Source organism: Danio rerio, chromosome 19, assembly GCF_052040795.2.
Source record: "Danio rerio strain M-AB ecotype USA chromosome 19, GRCz13ab, whole genome shotgun sequence".
In the NCBI taxonomy this organism is placed as follows: Eukaryota; Metazoa; Chordata; class Actinopteri; order Cypriniformes; family Danionidae; genus Danio; species Danio rerio.
In genome coordinates, this window is record NC_141039.2 from 1045349 (window position 1) to 1065000 (window position 19652).

The 19652-nt window shown below is 32.5% G+C and overlaps 2 long non-coding RNA genes across 4 annotated transcripts in view; one reads left to right on the forward strand and one right to left on the reverse strand.

The window, feature by feature from the left end:
- The window catches only part of LOC147832400 (uncharacterized), a 22584-nt gene extending 21779 nt beyond the window's left edge, over positions 1-805 (reverse strand). Inside the window, exon 1 of one of the 2 annotated variants that reach the window (XR_015516332.2) lies at positions 688-805. This is a non-coding gene — a long non-coding RNA (uncharacterized LOC147832400). Of the gene's footprint in view, positions 1-432 lie in introns of both variants that reach the window. The other variant, XR_015516331.2, reaches the window with a different exon arrangement.
- LOC141378954 (uncharacterized) overlaps positions 742-19652 on the forward strand; it is a 20637-nt gene continuing 1726 nt past the window's right edge. The window contains exons 1-4 of one of the 2 annotated variants that reach the window (XR_015516327.2): positions 742-881; positions 5971-6078; positions 15613-15713; positions 15856-15980. This is a non-coding gene — a long non-coding RNA (uncharacterized LOC141378954). The remainder of the gene's footprint in view (positions 882-5970; positions 6079-15612; positions 15714-15855; positions 15981-19652) is intronic. The other variant, XR_015516326.2, reaches the window with a different exon arrangement.

The window sequence follows — 19652 nt, forward strand, 5'->3', positions numbered from 1 at the left end:
AATTTTAGTTGATTATAAGCCCATACATTTTCTACAAACAGACACCATTGAATCCAATCTGACAATTGTGTTTGTAATTGGTAATATTTAGACAATGCTGGGTTATCAAAACCCAACAGGTCAAATATGTAACTTAGTCTAAATTTAATTTAAAAAAATTGTGTATCACATTTCTGCTAAAGTTTGATTAATGTATTATGTAGCCTACTAAACATTTCTATCTATCTATCTATCTATCTATCTATCTATCTATCTATCTATCTATCTGTATGTCTATCCATCCATCTTCCTATCCCTCCATCCATCCATCCATCCATCCATCCATCCATCCATCCATCCTTCTATCTATCTATCTATCTATCTATCTATCTATCTATCTATCTATCTATCTATCTATCTATCTATCTATCTATCTATCTGTGCTGTTCCTACCTGCACCGTGTTTCTTCCATCATTTTCCCTTTGAATCCAAAAACCGTCGCTATTAAAAGCCGAGTTAATTAGCTCTTAGCTCCTGCAGCAATATTAGAAATTAGTACATTTGAGATGCCAAAACACGCCGGATTGCGAGGCGTGATCACGTGAGGACATCTAAATTGTGCTTCGGAATTTGCCCAGGAGTGTCTATTAGCAGATACCTTTTAACAAACCTCTTTTTAAAGGTTATTAACACTTATAACAGTGTACCTGCAGCCTTCACGTCAGTTTCCCGCACAAATAATTTCAAATTCTGGACGAGCGGGAAAATCCTAACGGCTGTGCTCGCGCTGCATGAGGTGCGGCTGTGAAAACTCACTGTTTATCTATTTATTTAGTTTCTGAAGAACTTTAACATCGTGAATTTTAAAATTATAAGGCGGTGCCTGCTCCACGTGTCTTGTGTAAGTATGTTTTACAGCATTTACAGCAAGTAGCTAAGATGTTCTAGGTGATAAGTGGCCTATTAGCATGGTAGTTAGGCTCAGAAATTACCTTGATGGTATATTACATTTACACTAACATTTACAAGTTACTCTTATAATTAACCAATTTTATTAAAATCACATTATTAATACCATGCTAAAATTATGTGTTATTTGTAGTTACCATGGTTTAACAACAGAAACCTTGTTTTGTTATGTTTTTTGTCATAAAGCCTCCAAATGTCAGTTTTACAGCTAATTTACTTTACGTTTCATGTGTTTTTAAGGCAGTGGGCTACATTGTAAATAAATATAGTAAATAAAAATAGTAATCACGATAGGTTTCCACTAATTGATTACATTAAAAATTTAAAAAAATATATTACAATTTTTGTGAAAAGTTATATGTAAATACGCAAAGATATATTATTTTATTTGATATGTAGTAGTAATTCTTAATACAAATAGGAGGAAGTCATGTTCAAAAATGTTTCTCTATTTCTTTGTTTTTAATATAAGAATCAAATATAATACAAATAGGAGGAAGTCATGTTCAAAAATGTTTCTCTATTTCTTTGTTTTTAATATAAGAATCAAATATACATATTTGATTATATTAAAAACAAAGAAATAGAGAAACATTTTTGAACATGACTTCCTCCTATTTGTATTAAGAATTACTACTACATATCAAATAAAATAATATATCTTTTAAAAAAAGACGATAAACATTCAACAGAAATGTTTTAAAATGTTTCCTAGTACTTGGTTGCGACGTAAAAATATATGCTGGAATAGTTGGCGGTTCATTCAACTGTGGCGACCCCTGATAAATAAGGGACTGAGCTGAAAGAAAATCTTTTTATAATTTTAATTACAGGGAAAAAATATTTATGTAGAGTAAAACAGATTTACATATCTCTCTATAAAAGCACAATGTTAAAACATAATACTACATAAATACAGAACATAGATGAACAAAACAGCAAATTCTGGTCTAAAATGTGCAATTAGAAGTGTATTTTGAATGCTACAAACCATTTGAGTAAAAAAAAAAACCTAATTTATATGAGTACTGTGACCTTAATCCATTTAAGATGAAGTTATGAGGTATGTAATTAACTCATTACCTTCGACACTGAGTTCAAAACTCTTTTCTTTTTACTTTCAGTAAAGTTAATTTGCTAAAGTTTACTGTTGGGTTTTACAGTGTAGCAGCAGATCAGAAACTTCATTGAAAATATTGCAGTAAAAAAACTTTTCCGTATTTTCAGGACATAGCACTGAGCAATTTAATGCAGTGCTACTTGTCCAGTCTGAGACCCACTTTGTATTATATATCAACCAGGTAGTGAAGATAATTATTTTTTTTAAATCATATCTTAAATGCAATTTTGTAAAGGAATGACATGTTCACCGGAAGTGCTTGAGCTGCAGTACTGACTTTGACATTCTTTATTTATTGTCTAAAAGTTGAAAAGTCAAGGTTTTAAAACCTTTTCCTTAATACCTTTTCTAAGGTATGCATAAGATTTTTATTAATGTTTTTTTAGTATCTCCAGCAGAAAAGATATACAAAGATGCTGTTTTAAATCTGTTTTTGAAACTAATAAAGTAAGCAGAAGTCAATGATTTCATTATGTAGCCTGACATACTGCTCCAAAATATTTTGAATGTTTCTTAAAATAAAATCTAGAAATATAAAATAAATATATGGGACTAAATAGTTATTTTTTACCCGAACATTTAAAAAGAGCTTGCCTTAGAGCAGTAGCCACAATACAGTTAAACTGATATTTTTATCCAAGGTTATCATATCTGATACCGGCCCATGCCTAAACACAAATGCATTCAATGTCATTACATAAATCACATTAAAATCTCAATTAAACATATTCAGACTTAAAATCCAGTATTTTAAAATATAAATGACATTTGATGCATTTTTTTTTTTGTAAAATGGCTTTTACTTTAAGTTTTACTGCAAATTTAAAGGTCCCTGTGCATATACCGCTCTACAAATAAAGACCACTAGAGAGCACCAGAACACTGAATGATGTTTCAAACTTTACTGGGAGTCCATACAGAGTAAAGATTAGACTTCTTCCATTATTTGGGCCCCAGTCGAGCCTGGTCTTCAAGTCTGTCACATAATCTCGGCAGTGCATCCATCAAAGCCTACAGCTGTCGATCAGCCGCTGTTTTTAGAGTGAGTGTTAAGACACCTGCTCTTGATGGACCTGCTCCGGGACTCATCAGATCTGTTCCTGCGCTATAAATACTCTCTGCTCGTTAGGAACTCTTGTGTAGTGATTAAAAAGGGTGTAAATATATGCTCTGACAACGATTCAATTATGATTCTCCACTAACTGTGCATCATGATATCACGAATGTGATGGGCTTGGATGAAATCACATTATTACTGTTAATAATGACATTATTATTGTTGTTATTATTGCTATTATCATTATTATTATCATTGCTATTATCATTATCTTCATTTTTATTATTATTGCTATTAATATTATTATTATTGTTATTATTATTACTATTAATAATATTATTATTATTGCTATTATCATCATTATTATTGTTGCTATTATCACTATTATTATTATTGCTATTATCATTATCATCATCATTATTATTATTGCTATTATCACTATTATTATTATTGCTATTATTATTATTATCACAATTATTATTATTATTATTATTGTTATTATCAATATAATTTTTTTGCTATGATCATTATTATTGCTAATATCATTATTATTATTATTGTTATTGCTATTATTATTATTATTATTAATATTGTTGTTGTTGCTATTATCATTATTATTTTTGTTATTATTGTTATTATAGCTATTATTATTATTATTATTATTATTGCTATTATCATTATTCTTATTGTTACTATTATTATTAATATTGCTATTATTATTATTATTGCTATTATTTTTATACTTATTATTGCTAATATTATTATTATTGCTATTTTTATTTTTATTATTATTATTGCTATTATTATTATTATTATTGCTATTATTATTATTATTATACCTATTGTTATATATACAAATTTAATACTGGGTTATTTTTTAAATAAGATTTACATACTCTTTTTAACACAATAGATGTGTTTGTCCATATTTAACATCATGTTCGGTTAAAACAACCCAGCATTTTTTAAAGGGCAGATTGGATCTTTTTTGGTTATCCTTCCACATTTGTGTATTAAATTATTAACTCTGGATCATCATACATTCCAAAAATGCTGGGTTGTTGTAATGTAACATGGGTCAAATATGGATGAAACCATCCAATGAGTTAAAAGGTGTACATTTTATTTCTTTAAATAATATTCATATTTAATAAATATTTACATTACAAGAACCCAACATTTATATACAGTATTTGTTTTTAATAACAGAAAAACATTTTAAAGTACATTTCACACAATATATCGGGTTTTACATTCATAGTCGCATTTTGAATAAGGGATGAATGTGCTATACATTGAGTATTGTTATACACTCTTGAAATACTGGGTTGTTTTAACCTGATGTTGGGTTAAATATGTACAAACTCAATATAATATTACATTTAAATCAAAGTTTGTCCATATTTAGTCCAGAATTGGATTAAAACAACCCAGCATAAATAATCAAACTAATTGGAGGCTTATTTGCACAACAAAATACTGACAAAATATATTTTTATAATCTAAAGTATTTGCATTCAGATTTTTTTTTTCTTTTTCAGATTGGAATTTTAAGTAGTGTTTTAGATTTTAGCGTTTTAGTAATGAAATTACTTTTCAGATGTGGTCATTTGAAAATCAATTTAAATGCATATCAATTGGTAATTTTTGAGATAGCTTCCTCAACGCTGCTTATATTGTTATATTATATTAATATATAATTGTATAAATAAAAAAAAAAATTTCGGCTTAATCCATTATTTTTCTGGAGTCGCCTCAGGAGAATGAATCGCCAACTTATCCAGCATATGTTTTACGCAGTGTATGTCCTTCAGGCTGCAACCTATCACTGGGAAACATCCATACACACTCATTCAGACTCACACGCTACAGCCAAGCTTACCCAGTTCCCCTATAGCGCATGTCTTTGGACTTGTGGGGGAAACCGGAGCACCAGGAGGAAACCCATGCCAACACGGGGAGAACATGCAAACTCCACACAGAAAGGCTCAAACCAGCAACCTTCTTGCTGTGAGGCGATCGTGCTAACCATCGTGACGCCCGGTATAAATAGTTAATATAATTTAGATAGCATTGATGACACAGTATTGTTTGCAAATGCCATTATTTGCAGTGTGTTGTTGGGTTTCCTCTTGTGGTTCTGGGCCTGTCTGAGCATATGTTGTGTTTTCTGTGATGGTAATTTCCACTTTAGTGTGATTTGTGATTTTTTAAAATATGTCAATTTGCTATGAAACATCTGCTGAGAGCGTAAATAAATCCTTCGGATGCTTCTGGAATCATCCATTAACAGATTGCTGTTCATCTCTGTGCCCTCGTGAATGTTCTGAAGGATGTTTCTCTCGTCTTTTAAAGACTCCTGCGATATTTCTGTGTTGGTTTAAATATGTTTATTTGATTAGTCTGTGTTGAACAGCTGTAGCCAGAAACTTTTGCTTGTAACAGATAGGGTTGTGTGATATATGACAAAAATACTAGTATTCAGTTTAAAGAACACTGTAAATAAAATTCGCCCCCTTAAGCAATATTAGTGTTGGATTGTCTCCAATACAAACCACTGCTATACAATGACTTGCCTAATTACCCTAACTTTACCCTAGTGAAGCCATTAAATGTCACGTTAAGCTGAATTCTAGTGTCTTGAAGAATATCTAGTCTAATATTATGTGCTGTCATCATGGCAAAAAGAAAACAAATCAGTTATTAAAACTATTATTATGTTTAGAAATGTATTAAAAAATGTCTCCATTAAACAGAAATTTGGTAAAAAAATTCTAGAAGGATTAAAATTGAACAGTAGGGTGAATAATTCTGACTTCATTTGTATATATGTTCATATTGCAGTAAGAGATATATCGGAAAGAGCAGCGGATCTGTGCGTTCTGTAGATGTCAGATGTGGATTTCTCACTGTGCAGGGGGTTCGGTCTGGAAATAGTTCTGTTCCCAAAAGGCAAGTCACACCACTGAACACGGATAGCACAGACTCTCTCACCAGTTAATTACACCTCCATTGTAGTTCTGTTCAGATGCTTTCACACACACACTGAGTACCGGAGGTGTGTGTTCAGGGTCTGTCAGATCTGCATTGCTTTACCTGAGCGCACCTTCTCACCATGATGCCTGCAGATCAAGAATTTACTGGAGCAGAAAAACTTACTTGGAAGCTTTAACTTTTAGATTTGCCTTTTTTTTTCTTGTTTACACTCTAAAATACTGAGTTGTTGCAATGTTGGGTCAAATGGGGACACATTTAATTTAAAAGACACATTTTGTTGAAACTGCTGGGTTTCCATTTTAATTAATCTATTAAGCAGATTTTAAGATAGAAATACACTCTTGAAACGCTTGGTTGTTTATTTATAGTTTATTTATAGTTTATCAATTAAAATAAAACGAAACTTTAACCCAGTGGTTGTGTTTCTTTTTTAAGCAGTTTTCAGGAATTTAATGTTCAGTAATTAAATTACTTTTCAGACACAGATAATTATTATATCAAGCAGATTTAAAGGTAAAAAACAACAACAATAAAACATTTTACACTCTGAGAAATAAAGGTAAAAAATCTGTCACTGCGGCACTTTTGTATTGTACAAGTGAATGTTAGTACCTTTAGGGTACACTTATTAATGTTTAAGGTACTGTGAGGTACACATTTGTACTTTTTAGGTATAAATATGTACCTTTAATGACCTGTTAGGAGCAAAAATGTACCTTTGGAAAAGGTGCCGCTCTATAGTGACAGTTTTTAAGTTCATCAATTAAAATAAAATCACCCTTTTTAACCCAGTGGTTGGGTTTCTATTTTAAGCAGTGTTCAGGTAATTATCATCAAGTAATAAATTACTTTTCAGAGAAATTAAGAGATTTTTTAATAATATAATATTAGTGCAAATACAAAGTCTTTAGTAATTTAAATAGTATTAATATTTAATTAAATATATTATTTTATACTATAATTGGTTGTTCTCAATCTTTTGTTGGATTGTTGCGTCAAATATGGAGATGTTTTTCAATCAAATTTAAATTACACACAGTAAAATAGATCTGAGTTAACAGTTTCGGTATCTTGTGTGTTTTGTGTTTATTTGCGGTGGTGAATTGCATTATGGGATGTTAATCTCTGCTCTGTCCACTTTTGATGTTGAAAATTCAACTCTACAGTTTTATAGACATTTCAATAGTTTGAAATAATGTATTAATAAATATATCTAGAGAAATTAGTCTGTAAAATAACAGGAAATGTGCTGGCAGTTTGGTTTTTTAGTGTAATATACAACTCAACTCAGACAATAGAGCACTACAGACTATTTAACATCATAATAAAAGTCCCCTTTCAAGGTTACATTTTTTTTGAAGAGAAATCAAGATTCCACAATGCAATTCAAAAGCATAAATAAATAATGAAAATAAAAACATGAATCACAAAAAATGGAAAACTGCTAATTTGCAAATATTTTTACAGCATTAAAAGCCAATGATTTGGTGTCTATTTTGAAGTCTATTAAAGGTAAATATAATCGAGTAATTTAATTACTTTTTCTATTAGTAATTTAACAATATGCATTATTAATTTTTAAGGTAATTGCCCCAACACTGCTTATAATATAATATTAGTGTAAACAATAAGAATATATTGTAAAATAAATAGTATTAATATTTAATAAAAACATCAAGAATTACAATTATATACACCCTTTAAAAATGCTGCGATGTTCTTACTGTGATGCACAGATATAGTTTGCTTTTTTAAAAGTTTCTCTCGAAAAATTCTGGGTTGTTTTTAAGCCAATGCTGGATCGAATATAGACAAGTTTATTAATTACCAATGGTTGGGTTTTTATTTCATGTAATTTCAAATTTAATTGTGATGTTCGAGTAATTCAATTCTATATTTAATAATTAAATTAATTTAGCATTAGAAAATAATTTAACAACTTTAAATAACAGTATAAAGTATTGCTTATATTCTAAAATTATACTAAAACGCAATAGTGTAAATAGTACATATGTATAGGAAAATAAACAGAAATAGTATTTAATAAAATGTATACTATTATGAAGTCACCAATGTTGAAGGGACACATGCATGTGTTCGTTTGCATTTACATGTACTTGCATGTAATAAGCTCTGTAGTAATTTGATGCAGACGTCTCATCTTTGACCCATGAATAAATTATACATCAAGGTCATGGGTTTGTGAATGCTGGAAAAATGCACAGCTTGAGTGCACAACAGGTCACTTTTCATACGCATAAATTTGTTTCAGTGCAGTGCGTGTAGAATAACACATATTATGGTCGACAAGCACCGCTATTGTTGTGTTGCACTTTCTGAAATGTACTTCTTGGCCATTAGTGATGTGTTTTACAGAGCTGCTGTCAGACATTTGTCAGGATTCGTGTCGCTGCACAGTGATGCAATGAATAGAGTCTATTGGAAATACGTGCTTTAGCCTACATTTTTGTTAAAAACGTAATTTTATATACGTTTACTGCAGTTTGTATTTCAAATTAACACTACGGGGCAGTATAACGTTAACAAATTTGATTACTTATCACACTAATGATATTTAAAGGGACATTTAATTGATGAGGGTTACCTGTCTATCTCTATATGGACATCTTTTTATGGCGACTTTGGATTTAATGGACTTTGTATGGTGTTGTACTTGTGCTGCAGAGCTACAAAGAGATAAAAACCATTGTAAAATCAAGGTAAAACTGTGGTTGTAGTTATTTTTGTCTTACGCTTGCATTTAAAAATACTATTGGTTGTTTAGGGAAGGGATTAGGTCAGTGATTTGCTAGCTGATCTGTATGACAAGTGAATTTGTCGTACAATAAAACTTATCCTAAGTAACGTATTTTAGATTTGCAAAAAACATAAGGCAGCGCCCTCTAGTGGATTGATCATCTGAAACGTACAACATAACGTACCCTAAGTAACATATTTTAGATTTGCAAAAATGTAGACAGCGCCCACTAGTGGACTTGTCATCTGAAACGTACAACAAAACGCTCCTTAAGTAACGTAACATTTTTTTGATTTGCAAAGATGTAGACAGCGCCCTCTAGTGATTGTGGAGTTTTGCATTTGGTTTAATTCTTTAACTTTCTGGCTTTATGCTTTGAGTTTGAGTAAAGATCAGCCGTTTTCTTCAAGTGTTTGTGGTTTGCTGTTGTGGTCAGAGCTCAGAGCCGGTATCTGAAAGGTTGTTGGTTCAATTCCCTCAAGAACTGACCTATGAATTATCACCATTGTGTCTGTTATCAAGACACTTAACCTCAGGTTCATCCATCGAGACTGAGCCCATAATAAATTCATGGAGCTGCTGTGAAGCAAACAGTGATTTGTCTGCTGTAGAAATAAGATTTTTATTCGACTTTATTTTACACATGTTGCTGGTGATGAACATACATCCAGCTCAAACGTTTTTTAATTTGAGGGAACTCTTATGTTCACTTTAATTGCACTTATTTAATTAAAATACAGTAAATATGTGAAATGTTATTACAATTCAAATCATAACTATTTTGTATGTGTATGTGAATGTATAGTAAACTAATATTCAGCATCATTACTCTAGACTTCAATGCTCATAATTCTTCAGAAATAAGTGAGGGTTTGATGATCAATAAATATTTCTGATTATTAATGTTGAAAACAGTTGTGCTGCTTCATATTTTCATGATTTTGTGATTATTAAGAAGTTTATATTTATTTATATGAAATAAAAGCTCTTGTAGCCTTTAAAAGTGTCTTAAATTCCACTTTTAATTTACATAAAGCATCCTTACTCAGTAAATATTCCAATACCTTTCCAAAAACAAACTAATAATTAAATATATCTAAACAAATATCTAAATAATAATCAATTATTTAATAATAACAATGATTATATAATAATTACAATAATAATAATAATATAATAATAATAATAATAGAATATATAATAATATTTTTAAAATAGTAACGTACAATTTTAAATTAAATTAAACTTTAATAAAATCATATCAAATCATATTTTAATAATAAATAAATAATAATAAATGAAAAAGTAAACAATAAAAATGAAAATTTAAATAAAACTTAACTTAATGTAAAATAAAATAATCATTTATGTAACAATAATAATACAACTATATAAAATAATAAATAAATGCTATTACATTTTTGAACAGTCATGTATGTAACAGCAAAATATTTAGAAAGACATGAATAAATAAAGTCGAAAACATATATTTCTTATAAGTTTTTGAACACAAAAGCAAATAATCTTGTAGTAGACTTCCAGTTTGAGCCCCTCTGGGGGAAATCCTGAGGTTAAGTGCCCTACACAAGCACACAGTAGTGCTGGTCTCAGGTCAGTCCTTGTGGGAAGTAAACCAGCAACCTGCAGGACTCCACACACACTCACGCATTTATGATCTCCAGATAACTCAACATTGATAAATGCAAAAATCTCTGGTTCTCCGGGATCATTTAGGTCTGTCCTAACTGGGGTCAATAGTTCAGCTCTGGAGGGGCCGCCATCTGCTCAGGACACATCTGACCACACAATTGGCATTAAGCTCAGGTTCAGGTTCACTTTATTTGTATTCAAAGGTAAGCTTTATTGCAGTGTTTCATGTTGATTCACAGATTTTCCGTGATTTTACAGACAATGTTAAATAACAAAATGAAATAAAAAATAAAATAAAATTAATGCTTTAAAGTTCCTAGCATAACTTAAACAAAAAATACAATTAAATATTATCTAATGCTTTGAGGTTTCCAGCATCAATAAATTTTATTTTGTTTGATTTTATTTATTTATTTATTTATTTTATTTATTTTGTATTATTTTATTTATTTATTTTGTTTTTATTTTGTTTTAAAAGTTGTGCTTTAAATTTTCCAGAATCACTAAAAACAATAGTACAATTAGTAGTTTCTGTGCTATTATTAATATAATAATAATAATAATAATAATATTTTAAAGTAAGTTTTGGGGAATATTTACATATATATTTTTTTTTAAAACAACAGAGAAGAAAAAGGATGTGAGGATGTGTGCATCTATGTGTGTGCATCTGTGAGTGTATGTGTGCTTCTGTTTGTCTGTGTGCATTTGTGTGTGTGTATTTTGTATTCCTGACATTGTAAGGACCTAGTATATTAATACCAGTACAGTTTGAGTGTGTGTATTAATTTAAACGGCTTAGACAGAATTAAGTATTCTGAAAATGTAAGTGCAGATTGTTTGCTTTGAGGGTTAGATTTAAGGAAAGAGAAGATAATATACATTCTGTACTGTAGAAACACTATTACAGCTACTGTATGAGGAGTCCCTATAAAGATAGCTGTACAAGTCTGTGTGTGTGTGCGTGGAGAGGGTTACTCAGGTTTTAGGTTATCAAGTGTGTCGCGTTTGTTCCCCTGGGTGACAGAGAGATAGCATCCCTCTTTCCCTGGGGTGCTGAAGGGATGGAGGGATGTTGTTTTTCTTTTTTTCCAGCGGTTTGGGCCCTACTGGGACATCTTAAATCTGTCGGACGCTCCTCAAAGTGCCAGTGCATTGATTTCAGCCACCGCGACTTTCCAGCCCGCCGGCTACGGACAACACACACACACACACACAGTTCATTGGGACTTGTTTGCGGTCATGTTGGAAGCTTTAGTGCTCTGTGTGTCTGTTGTGGTCTCTGGGGTCCACAGGGGGCGCCGGTACTGAATGCTGCCCTCTGTCCTGCATCCGGACTAGAACTGCACAATATATAGAAAAATTATCAATAGTTGCATCCCAAATTATACACTATACAAATGCACTTATACACTATGGACTTATACATACACTATTCACTTATGTACTTATAGACTATACTTGATCATGTAGTCTAGAGTTTAGTGTTGTATCGAAATGGAAACCTAAGCTTTTTTACTAAATGGAAATTCAAGCCTTTTCCCTGGCGACATATAATGGTTGTCAAATTAATGACATAAAAGACCAAAGTACCTGTCATGAGTACAACTGTATTCGCTATTGGGAGGCGGCATAATCTCTGATGTGGGAGAGTTCTGCTTTCATAATTCTAAAAAAATAATCAAGTAAAAAAACAACGTCAGTGGCAGATAATTCATTAGTAGCTCCTCCCATTCAGTAGTAGCTCCTCGCTTTCATTAGTAACTCCTGCCCTTCACCAATAGCTTCTCCCCATTATCAGTAGCTCCTCCTCTTCATAAGTAGCTCCTTCCATTAACAATTAGCTCCTCCCTTTTATCAATAGCCCCTCCTCTTTATCAATCTCCCCTCAATCAGTAGCTCCTCTCCTTTAGCAGTAGCTTCTTGGTTTCATTAGTAGCTCCTCCTCTTCATCAATAGCCCCTCCCCTTCACCAGTAACTCCTCCTCTAGCTGCTCGGTTTCATTAGTAGCTCCTCCTCTTCATCAATAGCCCCTCCCCTTTACTAGTAAGTCCTCCTCTAGCTGCTCCGTTTCATTTGTAGCTCCTCCCCTCCATCAGTAGCTCCTCCTCCTAATCAGTAGCTTCTTTGTTTCATTAGTAGATCCTCCTCTCCATCAATAGCTCCTCCTCCTAATCAGTAGCTTCTTAGTTTCATTAATAGCTCCTTCTCTTCATCAATAGCCCCTCCCCTTGACCAGTAACTCCTCCTCTAGCTGCTCGGTTTCATTAGTAGCTCCTCCTCTTCATCAATAGCCCCTCCCCTTCACTAGTAAGTCCTCCTCTAGCTGCTCTGTTTCATTAGTAGCTCCTCCCCTCCATCAGTAGCTCCTCCTCCTAATCAGTAGCTTCTTAGTTTCATCAGTAGCTCCTCCTCTTCATCAATAGCCCCTCCCCTTGACCAGTAACTCCTCCTCTAGCTGCTCGGAAGCATTAGTAGCTCATCCCCTTCATCAATAGCTCCTCCCCTTCAGCAGTAGCTCCTTGGTTTCATTAGTAGCTCCTCGTCTTCATCATTAGCCCCTCCCCTTCACCAGTGACAACTTCTCCAACTGCTTGGTGTCATCAATAGCTCCTCCTCTTCATCAGTAGCTCCTCCCATTCACAGGTAGTCCCTCCTCTTCATCAGTAGCTCCTCCCACTCCCAGTTTGTTTTGAGTGTGTGTGTGTGTGTGTGTGTGTGTGTTTTGACTGTGCATGCATCTGTGAGTGTGTGTTGTGTGTTTTGAGTGTATTTGTTTTTGAGTGTGTGTGTGTGCGTCTGTGAGTCAGTGTGTGTGTTGACTGCTGTTCGGTCAATGTGTGTGTTGTTTGTGTATTAAGTGTGTGTTGGTTTCTGTGTGTGTCTGTGAGCATGTGTGTATGCGCATCTGTGTGTGTGTGTGTGTGTGTGTGTGTGCTGGTGTTGTTCTGCAGCAGTAAAGCCCGGACCCTCCCAGGACGGCAAGGGGTGTCTGAAATCAATTCAGTGTTAAGTGCAGGTCTGAGCAGGGGACAGTTTCAGGCCCCAACACTGTTATTCACGCACTACTGACCCAGACCTTACCCACACACACACACACACACACACACAGAGAGCTCCTCAAATGCAGCTGATCATAGTCAGATTACTGCGAGAACAGACTGATCTCAGCTCAGCTCGTCCTCCACACCTCCTCATGTGCATTCTCTCAGTCCGTGTGAGAGAACTGATCACTGTGTGCTAATGATGCTTAAAGGGACAGTTCACCCTCCAGAAATAAACATGCATTACTTTTGTCAAATCTTAATGGCTTTTATTCATTCACATATATAACTATGTAAGGGATAATGCCATACATACATATATACAGTTAAAGGCAAAATTATTCACCCTCCTCTGCAATATTCTTTTCATAATATTTCCCAAATGATGTTTGAAAGGGACTAAGCTGAAAAAGAAAATCAATGAATGAAATGATGTTGAACAGATTCAGGAAATGTTCACAGAATTTCCTATTATTTGTTCATCTGGAGAAAATCATATTTGTTTTATTTAGGCTAGAATAAAAGCAGTTTTTAATTGTTTTAAAGTCATGTCAAGCTCAATATTATTGGCCCCTTCAGCAATATTAGTGTTGGATTGTCTCCAGAACAAACCACTGTTATACAATGACTTGCCTAATTACCCTAACTTTACCCTAATTACCCTAGTGAAGCCTTTACATGTCACTGTAAGCTGAACACTAGTGTCTTGAAGAATATCTAGTGAAATATTGTGCTGTCATCATGGCAAAGAGTTATTAAAATGGGTTATTAAAACGATTATGATTAGAAATGTGCTGAAGAAAATCTCTCCATTAAACAGAAATCAGGGAAAATATTTTTAAAAATTTAAGTTTTACAGGAGGACGAAAAATTCTGACTTTAATCGTATTTATAAATTAAAAATATTGTTATTTTATTTACATTTTATCTTATGTGCAAAACAGTGGACCTAAACAGTACCGAAAACAGTGAAGATTTAAAATTATATACCCTCAAATGTGATGAAAATTCATTTACAAATACATTTTCTGTAGACGTTTTTACGATATATTTTTGCTGAAAAATTTGTAAAATAAATCTGTGGATTTGTGTGATATGATTTTAGAAGTATCATAACTAATCGTAATATATGGAATAAAAATAATAGCTTTATAACTTTAATGTTTGCAATTCAAAATCCACTTATTTAGTAAACAAAGCAAGTCTCTCATATAATGTATCTACTAAAAGACTGTATTGTAAATACATCATATCAACATTTTCATATTGCTATTTATATATCACAATAATATTAGTGAAATTAATTTAAAAACTGAATAAATATAAATTTACACACATTTTTTAGGTAAATACACAGACTCAATGGGCTAAAAACCTGTGGAAATCTGCAGATTTCTGCGTGGACAGATTCCGTGTGGGCCTAGTTGTCACCCAACATTTGGACAAATTTAAGACATTTTTTTTTAGCATCCGAATTAAAAATATTTTTAACTTTAACAAATCTAGATGAACAACAACTATTAATGTGCATGTGTGTCTTTATTTTTATTTATTTATCAGCAACCTTTAAATTTAGCATGCCAACTTTTACTTATAAAAATATTTAGATTGGGTGGCACGGTGGCTCAGTGAGTAACACTCTCGCCTCACGAGTAGAAAATCTCTGGTTTGAGTCCCGGCTGGGTCAGTTGGTGTTTTCTGTGTGGAGTTTGCATGTTCTCTCCATGTTGGCGTGGGTTTCCTCTGGGTGCTCCGGTTTCCCCCACAGTCCAAACACATGCGCTGTAGGGGAATTGATCAACTAAACTGGCCGTAGTGTATGAGTGTGATTGAGTGTGTATGGGTGTTTCCCAGTACTGAGCTGCAACTAGAATGGCATTGATTCTTTGTTTTCTTAAATTTCTCTTTTGTCTATTTTATTCTTGTTTATGCAAAGCACTTTGAGTTATGATTAGGGTTAGTAGCTCCTTTTCATCAATAGCCACCAATCATAAGCTCATTTTCATGTTTCTGCTCTTCTGTTGTTGACGTTTTAGGCCTGACCCGGGATCAGATGCTCTTCTGAAATCCCTTCAGGTGTGTGACGGCTCGGGATCTCTGGTTTTACATGCTGTGACTGTGGACATGCAGAGCGCAGGTGAAGTGTCTATTGATTACTGTCATTCCTGCATTAATGCGTGTGCTTGTGTCGCAGTCGATTGACTTGTTGTAAGAGTTGCGTTCTGGTGTCCTCCCAAAGCTCAGGGTCATGTGTGTGTGTGTTCATGTGATCCATTTAGCTAAACGAACACGACAAGATCAGACATCCACCAGGACTATTCATGAGAAACTCAAAGCGGAACGAGGAGGAATATCAAAGCTTTACGTGTCATTTAAAGACTTAACGGAAACACTTTACAATAAGGTTTGTAGGTTTGTTGATGGATTTACTAACATCAACAAACAATGTACAATACGTGATGACTTAAATTTTGATGTTAAATTAAATTACTTTTCTAGTCGTCTCAACTTACATCAATCAAACTGCCTAAAATATTAAATTAAACTTTGCATAACTTAAATAATTTTGTTGAAACCTTTTTGGCTTATTCAAATCAGTCAAATCAATATAAAAATATTTGTTGTATTGACTTTTTGTCATTAAATGTTTAATAGTGTAACCGTAAATGTAAACACTAAAGTTTTTAAATGATCATATACTTCACTTGATCTGTTGTGGTGATTCTATAGTTGCTATGGTAACAAAAACTAAAGTAATTGATCTGTTGTGGTGATTCTATAGTTGCTATGGTAACAAAAACTATAAAGTAATTGATCTGTGCTGATTCTATAGTTGCTATGGTAACACAACAACTAAAGTAGTTGATCTGTTGTGGTGATTTTACAGTTGCTACGGTAACACAAAAACTACAGTAATTGATCTATTGTGGTGATTCAATAGTTGCTATGGTAACACAACATCTAAAGTTGCTAATTTGTTGTGGTCATTATACAGTTGCTATGGTATCACAATAACTAAAGTAGTTGATCTGTTGTGGTGATTCTACCGTTGCTATGGTAACACAAAAACTACAGTAATTGATCTATTGTGGTGATTCAATAGTTGCTATGGTAACACAACATCTAAAGTTGCTGATTTGTTGTGGTCATTATACAGTTGCTATGGTATCACAATAACTAAAGTAGTTGCTCTGTTGTGGTGATTCTACAGTTGCTATGGTAACACAAAACTACAGTAATTGATCTGTTGTGGAGAGTCTATAGTTGTTATGGTAACACAACAACTGAAGTAAATGATCTGTTGTGGTGATTCTATAGTCACTATGGGAACACGACTACTTCAGTAATATGAACAAATGATCCACAACTATAAGGTATTGTCATCGCACCAAGCAATTCTGTTTTTAATAAATGTCTAAAGATGGCTTGGTAAAAACCAGGCTAAATTTGGCCTGTCAGTGAACATCTTATAGACGTCTAAGAATAGCCCAAAACTATAGAGTAGTCATCAAACACACAAATTAGCCAGACTTCATGTGTCGTCATTCATTCCTGTGTATTTGATGACTAGTCTAGTTTTGGGCTATTCTTAGATGTCTCTTAGATGTTTACTGACAGCCCAATTTTAGCCTGGTTTTAGAAAAGTTTAGTAAACACCACAGTGTTTTTGACCATACTGAATTTTGGAGTATTTATAGAGTAACAAAAAGCGCAATAAAAAACTCTTTACTACAATATGATTTTAAAAAGCTGTATTATTTTCTGTAAAAAAAAAAAAAAAAAAAGTAACAGACATAAAATTAGGAAAAATATCTGCCATATGTTTTGTCTGCTTATATTTATTTAATGATATATATATATATATATATATATATATATATATATATATATATATATATATATATACATATATATTTTATACCAAAACTTAAAGAACAGGGAAATGAATCATTGTTATATGACAAGAGTAATGTTAAATAATAAATTCAATAGAGAGAAAAAAAAACAATAACATAAATAAATAATAATAATTAAAAAGTGTGTTTGTATGAAGTGAACTGTTGCATTATCAAACAGAAAAGAGAAATACAAGCTAAGATTCTGGAATTTTTTATTTTTTATTGCAAAACTTACAAGAACGGTGAGATAAAACATTTCTATATATCTCTTACAAGAGTAAATATATAACACAGAGAGAGAAAAAAAAAAAATATATATATATATATATATATATATATATATATACATACATATATATATATATATATATATATATATATATATATATATATATATATATATATATATATATATACATGTTTAATTTTTTTTATAAAAAATGTATAATTAATTAACAATAAAGTTTGCATGAATTACGTTATTGCATAATGAATAGACAAATAGAAAGATATTATTCAAGAACTGTTTATTTATTTATTTTATTTTTTATTTACAAAATTCACGAGAACAGGGAGATAAACATTGTTATATCTCTTACAAGAGTAATATTAAAATACAGATTAAAAGAAAGAAAAAAGTGTGTTTGCATGAATTGAGCTATTGCATAATCAAAAAAATATATATATATATATATATATATATATATATATATATATATATATATATATATACATAAGATTCAGGAACTTTTAATTAACTAATTTATTTATTTGAATTATTATTTTGCCAAAAGTTACAAGAACAGGGAGATGAAATATCACCAAATGCCAGAGTTATAAAAATACAAAGAAATTATAAAAATATAATTTAATAATATATTGAAAATATATATTTATTTTCCTTCAGCTTAGTCCATTTATTCATCAGGTGTCGTCACAGGGGATTAAACCACTGTCCAGCATATGTTTTATGCAGCGAATGCCATTCCAGCTGCAATGCAGTACTGGGAAACACCCATACACACTCATTCACACACACTCACTACAGCCAGTGTAGTTGATCAGTTCCCCTATAGCGCATGTGTTTGGACTGTGGGGGAAACCGGAGCACCTGGAGGAAACCCACACCAACACGAGGAGAACATGCAAACTCCACACAGATACACCAACTGACCCAGCCAGAACTTAAACCAGCAACCTTCTTGCTGTGAGGCCACAGTGCTAATCACTGAGCCACCATGCCGCCTGTAATTATAATAATATAATAATTATAAATACAATACTTATATTGATAATTATATAATACAAATATAAAATAAAAAAGTAGATTTGAATGAATAAAGCTATTGCATATTCAACAGACAAAGATAAATATATTATTCAGTAACTTTTATTTAATTATTATTAATTTATTTTATTGAAAAAACTTGCAAAAAGATTGAGATGAAACATCTTTATATCTCTTACAAGAATAATACTAATATACAGATAAAAATGTATGTAAAATAAATATTAAAAAGTGTGATTGCAGGAATTAATCTATTGCATAATCAAACAAACAAAGAGAAATATAAGCTAAGATTCAGGAACTCGTGTATGCAAAACCACCCGTGGACGCGCGTCCCGCCAGATGCTCGTCACCGCGGCAGCAGCTCGTGCACGCTGATCCGGTCTGGGATTCGCTGACACGGGTGATGAAGGAGCACGGAACATTTTTAGCCCCGCTACCCCCATCAGAAGCCCGCCCGGGGCAGATGATCTCAGCGCCATCAGGAACTCAGCATCATTAGAAGGTGTTAATTGGAGTTAGTCGGAGTCTTCGCTTTCTGTCAAGAAGTCTGACAACAGAATTCATTAGACTTAAAAATACCGGGGCACTGAAATGAATTCAAGAGGGAATCGCTGATGAGGAAGGATTGTTAGCTGACAGACAGAACAGAGCTCAGAAAGGGTCCAATTCTCATTAAAGATGCCAAATATGGGCCCCGTGCGCGTGCATCAGGCGCGGGAAGTTTTTCAGCACGACCAGCATCTCATATTTGATGCGTAATATTCACACTTTCATTGAGCTCCTTCTCACAAAAAAATAAATAAATAAAAATGCAGCAGGAAGGAAGATCACATGCATCCTCAATTAGGAAAATTGCATGTATCAAAAAAGGAGGAAAAGAAATAAA